The sequence below is a fragment of the Chanodichthys erythropterus genome, chromosome 12 (genome assembly GCF_024489055.1).
Source record: "Chanodichthys erythropterus isolate Z2021 chromosome 12, ASM2448905v1, whole genome shotgun sequence".
In the NCBI taxonomy this organism is placed as follows: domain Eukaryota; kingdom Metazoa; phylum Chordata; class Actinopteri; order Cypriniformes; family Xenocyprididae; genus Chanodichthys; species Chanodichthys erythropterus.
The window spans coordinates 18,238,339-18,244,362 of NC_090232.1; the positions used below are offsets into that span (position 1 = coordinate 18,238,339).

The following is a 6,024-nucleotide window of genomic DNA, read 5'->3' on the forward strand; positions in this document are numbered from 1 at the left end:
AAAATCCAAGCCAATGTTTAATTATAAGCTCACATTCTCTTTTTTTTCCAGCAGACTCTACACTGATGGGCATTTTTTTAAAAACGTGCTCCATGTCAACCTTTCTCGCTTGTTGTGACAACTAAACTCCCACACCATACATGCGTCAGTAGTAGCCAGAGCAACTTTTCTCTCAAGACACGCACTGGCGAGTGACGTGTGTATGCATGTAGGCTTATTGTGGCAAGCAGGGCGGGGCAGAGAGCCTTGGGAATGGAGCGCAGCCAAATGACGCGAGTGTTAAAAGGGACCTATTATGCAAAATTCACTTTTACGTGGTGTTTGAACATAAATGTGTGTCGGACTCGACAGTGTGTGTAAACAACCACTATATAATAGTAAAAACCCAACCATTCCTTTTTTTAAATCCCCATAAATCATAAGCAGTGTCTCAGAATAAACTGTTACATCACATTGCACAGGCCCCACCCACGACTGCTGACGGACTCTGCCCTATTAGCATAGCTGTACACAGTATGCCATGTTTATCTCCTCGCCAGAGCATTTATCAGCAGCATTCAAGAATTGTATTCCTATTAAAGCTATTCATTTAAGAGCATTGAGTAATTTTCTGTTTTACTTCTGTTGTTTGATTCATATTAAAAGCATATACAGCAGTAGATGCTGTATATTACGCTGCTGTCACTTTAATACAAAGATATAATACATGCAAGTTTGATGTCCACAGACATAACCGACTGTGTTTGTGAACCTTGTGTTTTTGACATAACCTTGTGTGTATTTGAATGTTTAAGCGCAATAAGATGTTAAAGATAAATTTAGTTTTAGAAATTAGAAATTAAACAAACAGATGTTGTTTTTGGCAGAGTATCCAGAATGAGGCACAAGTTTTACAGGCTCCGCCCTCTTCCGGAAAGCAGGGTGGGGAGCAGCAGCTCATTTGCATTTAAAGATACACGAAAACAGCATGTTTTTCCTTCCACTCAAAAATGGATACTAAATGATCTGTGAGGTATTTTGAGCGGAAACTTTACAGACACGCTCTGGGGACATCTGAGACTTATATTACATCTTGTAAAAAGGGGCATAATAGGTCCCCTTTAATGAGCATCACTTGTGCGCCACACTGGTCTTGAGTCCCACGGAGGAGCTCCGGAAGGATAAAAGAAGGAGTGATGACAGTGAAAGACGAGAGAGGACCAGGCCTGGAACATTTATGTTGGTGTTTTGTTTTAGTTTATGTATCAGTCGTCCATGAGGGGCTGTCGCTTTACTTACTTTTACTTTTATGTTTTGTTATTTATGTTTATTTTGTGGATAGTTTGCCGGTTCCCGCCTCTTTCTTCTCTGAACACAAAATCTCAGGGTAAGACAAAGTATTGTAAGAAGCATTGATAATGTATTGACTCATTATTTAATTTTTTTTACATAGTCCATTAACCAAATTACACTAAAAACATTAATTTTGCTTATTAAACAGATATAACTTCATACCATCCCATGCTTAATTTTAATTTCATAAGGTGTATGTGTAACTCAGGTTCATGTGCAGCCCCTTGCATTTTCTTTCCCCCATCACCTCACTATGAAGGTGTGGACTGCTCCAGATAAGATAAGAGTTATGCGGACCAAACCACTCGGGCTTTGTGGACAGGGGAAGATTGGACAGCTGAGGTGGCAGCGCCAACAGGAAATGGCCCCCTTTGAAACAGGAAAAGGACGTGAAGAGTGTTTGTCAAAGGATACTGAAAGGATTGTTACATAAACTAAAGGAGCTTCTGCGAGTTTAGGTTGGTGTGTGTATGTGTGTGTGTGTGTGTGTGTGTGTGTGTGTGTGTGTGTGTGTGTGTGTGTGTGTGTGTGTGTGTACTAGTTTCAGCATGTGTAAAGGCCAGATTTTGACAAATGCCCTTGCAAATACAGTCATTAATATTAATCTAAATCTAAAATGCAAGATCGGGTTGCATATGCATCTCCTAAAAGTAATATGTAAAATACACATTATTTTTATTCTCTCAAATTAATGATGATTTACTTTTACATTTACTTTTGTATCTTTACTTTGTCACTTTCCCTTCTTTCCTGTACTTCAACTCTCTCTTGTTATCTCAGGAGAGCTATTCTTCGATCTTACCACAGAATGAAATGGACGGATTGACAGAGGACAAGTAGAAAAGGTGGTAGCTTGTCCTTCAACTGTGGGTGTGAAAAGCTGGATCAATAAAAAAAAAAAAAGGAAGAAAACCTGCTGTGTCCACGTTCATCTTTGTACACTTCAAATGTCTTTTAGAATTGCCATGTAGCTATTTTTTTTCTGTCATGAGGTTAACAAATGATTATGTACTTAAAGTTACTTTAATAAGAGAGTGTGAAAATGTGAAAATGTCTGTATGTGCCTGGGGTAGTGACCTATCACACGCTGTCTCTGATTGGCTGTGGCAGGGTTCTGCCGGGGTCTGTGTGAGGTGTCTGTGGAGGTGACTGCTCATCTCTGTGACTGGCTGATCCCCAGCAGCAGCTGTTCTAATACATAAAACTCAAAGTCCAACAGTCGCATGAAAACACCTCCAGGGCATCTGTTTGTCAGACTCCACCGCAGCCACTGGGGAAATGGAGGCTCGGTGCGCTGGACTACACAATTGCAGAGTTATCATTATATTATGGATGTGACATTTGTTACAAAGACAAAGAACAAGAGTTTACACTGTGCTATTTAAATTAAAAGAGAGATGCAGGATTGTGACATATCGAAGATAAAACTAAAGAAAGGGTATAAAAAAAAGAGTATCACTCTCTCTCTTACACACACATACACACAATTTCATTCCCTGCTGGATTTCCCTACAGTAGCCCAGCATGTGTCATGATTAATAGATATAGTTTAGAGGTGTTTCTTGGGTAATTGCTGCTTTGCTAGAGTCAGTCATAGCCACACACATGCACAGGTCAAAAAAAAAACAAAAAAACAACGATTATAACACATTCCAACAATATAGCCAAGAATGCAAAAGTTTATACTAAACTCATAAACCAAGGTACAACTAAATTAGAATATTGCATTATATCAATAAAATTAGTGGTTGTTAGTAGTTGCCAGGTTGCTGTGTTGGGTGCTATGGTATTCTGAGTGGTTTTTATCAAGTTACTATATGTTTTGCTAAGGTGTTCTGGGTGATTATTTACAGCCCTAAGTCAAAAGAGTCCAATCCATCAGTCTCCATAGTGTTCTGTGCCCTATATGGACCAGGGATCTATTTTAATGCCTATATATAGGGATATTTTTTTTGCCACTCACAATGTCACAAATGAGAATAGTCTAGTAAAAATGATCTTTTAAATCTTAATGATTTTTTTTCTCCACAGTCCAGTTCATTGTTCTTGTTGTTTATGATACTCTTAAAGGTGCTCTAAGTGATGTCACGTGTTTTTAGGCCAAAACATTTTTTGTCACATACAGCAAACATCTCCTCACTATCCGTTAGCTGCCTGTCCCCTGAACACACTGTAAAAAAACACAGTCTCTGTAGTCACCACAAGCTCCAAAAATGGCAACAAAAACAAACTGGTGCAGCCTGGACCACGAAACATAATAAACATGCTCCAGCCAATAACCGACAAGAATGATTTTAAATGCTCGTTCATGACTGTTTCAGGAAGCACGGAGGGGAGGGGGAGGGGGGTCTAGCTAGCCTCTGTTTTGTTTGACAACACTTCAAACGTCAACAAGAAGTTACTCTGCCTAGGATCGCTTAGAGCACCTTTAATAAATAGACCCTGAATTCTAAAAAAGCTATAAAAAAAATTAAAAAATTATTTAGGTTAGGTCCAGATACAAAAAATATATATTTTTTATTTTATTTTATTTTATTTTATTTTATTTTATTTTATTTTATTTTATTATTTTATTTTATTTTATTTTATTTTATTTTTATTTTATTTTATTTTATTTTATTTTATTTTATTTTATTTTATTTTATTTTATTTTATTTTATTTTATTTTATTTTATTTTATTTTATTTTATTTTATTTTATTTTATTTTATTTTATTTTATTTTATTTTATTTTATTTTATTTTAGAAAAAATAATACTAGTGATACTTGTCCCCGCACCACAAAGCCAGAAAGAGACTATAGAATAATACAGGATGATCACATCCCATGATTACCATCACAATACATATACTGGACCCAATGACCTTTCCAGCATCTCCCCCTTTCTCTCTCTCTCTCTCTCTCTCACACACACTCATACATACAATCCCATAGCACAGGGACACTTGCATACACAAACATTAACATACACTAGTTCAAATAGACAGGTACTCACAAACAAGAATGCAAATCTAACATATTATTCTTTCGTTGCATACACACATATATACTGTACACACACAACACACACTCACAGATTAGGATGCTGTTCACAGTCCAGTGATAGTAGGATATTTGGAGAAAGGAGAGAAGGTTAGGCCACCCAGAAGAACAAAAGAGAAATACAGAAAGAGGGAAAAGAACGGAAAGAAGGAGAGGATTTGAAACAGCTCTCGAATCAAAGCAACGTTGCCTCAATAACACACATTCTACCTCACATACACACACACGTTTGTTTTTTCTGAATTGTGGGGACTTTCCATAGGCCGCAATGCATTTTATACTGTACAAACCGTACTTTCTATCCCCCTACCCTACCCCTAACCCTAAACCTAACCATCACAGAAAACTGTGCACACCTTTATTTTCTCACAAAAACATCATTATAGTATCTTTATTAATTATTTACATTGTGGGGACCGGTGGCTGGTCCCCACGATGTAGGTGAACTCAGGTTTATATTACATCGTGGGGACATTTGGTCCCCACAATGTAATATAAACAAACTCACACACACACACATGTCCTTTTCTGCCACACACACATACGCTTGAATGCAGATTTAGCATGTGACCACTTCTAGTTCTATGGCTATGTCTTTTTCAGTCCTGATCTCTGATTTCTCTTTTGTGTCCTTCGCTTCCAACTTTTGTCTCCCTATGGCAGAGTTTATGTATCAACATACAGAGAGATCAACAGGACTGCCTTTGTTAACATTTTGGATTAAAACCTTTATGTTCATAATGTGGGCACCTTATGAGCATTAGGCATCGCACATTTACTAGGGGAAATGGGGTAAAACATCATTCTGTGTCAGTTCACATGCTGCCTCATTTAAAATTAGACTCTCAATGATATACGAATGTGTGGAACACGTGGAACAGATACATATGTGCTTTTGTACATAAGAGCTGAATTAAAAAGTTCTAAGAACTTTTCCTCTAAATGTCTTCCTTAAGGTACCATCAATACTCCATTTAACATTTAAAATGTTTCAACAGCGCCCTCTGTTGATGTTCACTTTCATTTGCCAGACCATAGTATTTTCACATGGCCATATTGGGAAAAGTAAGAAACAAACAAACAAAAGAACTTTCTTGAAAAGGAAGAAACAATCTAAAAAGAAAGTGACTAACATGCCCATGTAAGCCAAGTCTCCAAAACATAGTCAAGTGCAAAAGTAATTGGCCGTTTGTGAAAACTTTGTGCTGTTGTTTAATGCATTCAGTTAGATATCGGTGTCAGCTCTCTTGGGAGACTGGAGCGCATGTGTATTTTTAGCTCTAATTAAACACATATCAATGCTACTCTCACCCCTCTCACAGGGAAATAATGAGAGAAGTGTACCTCAGAGAGATAGTATTGCTGTTTTAGGCATTCTGAGATCCCTCTGGGCCAACAGGAGTACTGCCATACAGTTACTGTCTCCTCTCTGATCAATAGTATTGATCAAGTTTATGCTAATAGGTAAGGAATGAATAATGGGCGAGACTGCTTGGATCTGCTATGCCAGCAACTATACAGAATAGAGATGAATAACTTGCCTACAACTTTACATAACTGCAGAACTTTGTGGATAGCAGTGAAAGAGTGGCAAAATGAAGTTTTAAAACTTCACTTTTACTAAAGAGATGTAAACTAAAGAACTTTGTT

At 37.4% G+C, this 6,024-nt stretch overlaps 1 long non-coding RNA gene across 1 annotated transcript; it reads left to right on the forward strand.

Annotated features, from left to right (window-relative positions):
* The first annotated feature begins 1,323 nt into the window (after window positions 1-1,323).
* Window positions 1,324-2,241, forward strand: LOC137032257 (uncharacterized). Its single transcript, XR_010896669.1, has 3 exons — window positions 1,324-1,366; window positions 1,592-1,790; window positions 2,113-2,241. It is a non-coding gene; the product is annotated as an uncharacterized lncRNA (long non-coding RNA).
* The last annotated feature ends 3,783 nt before the right edge of the window (window positions 2,242-6,024 follow it).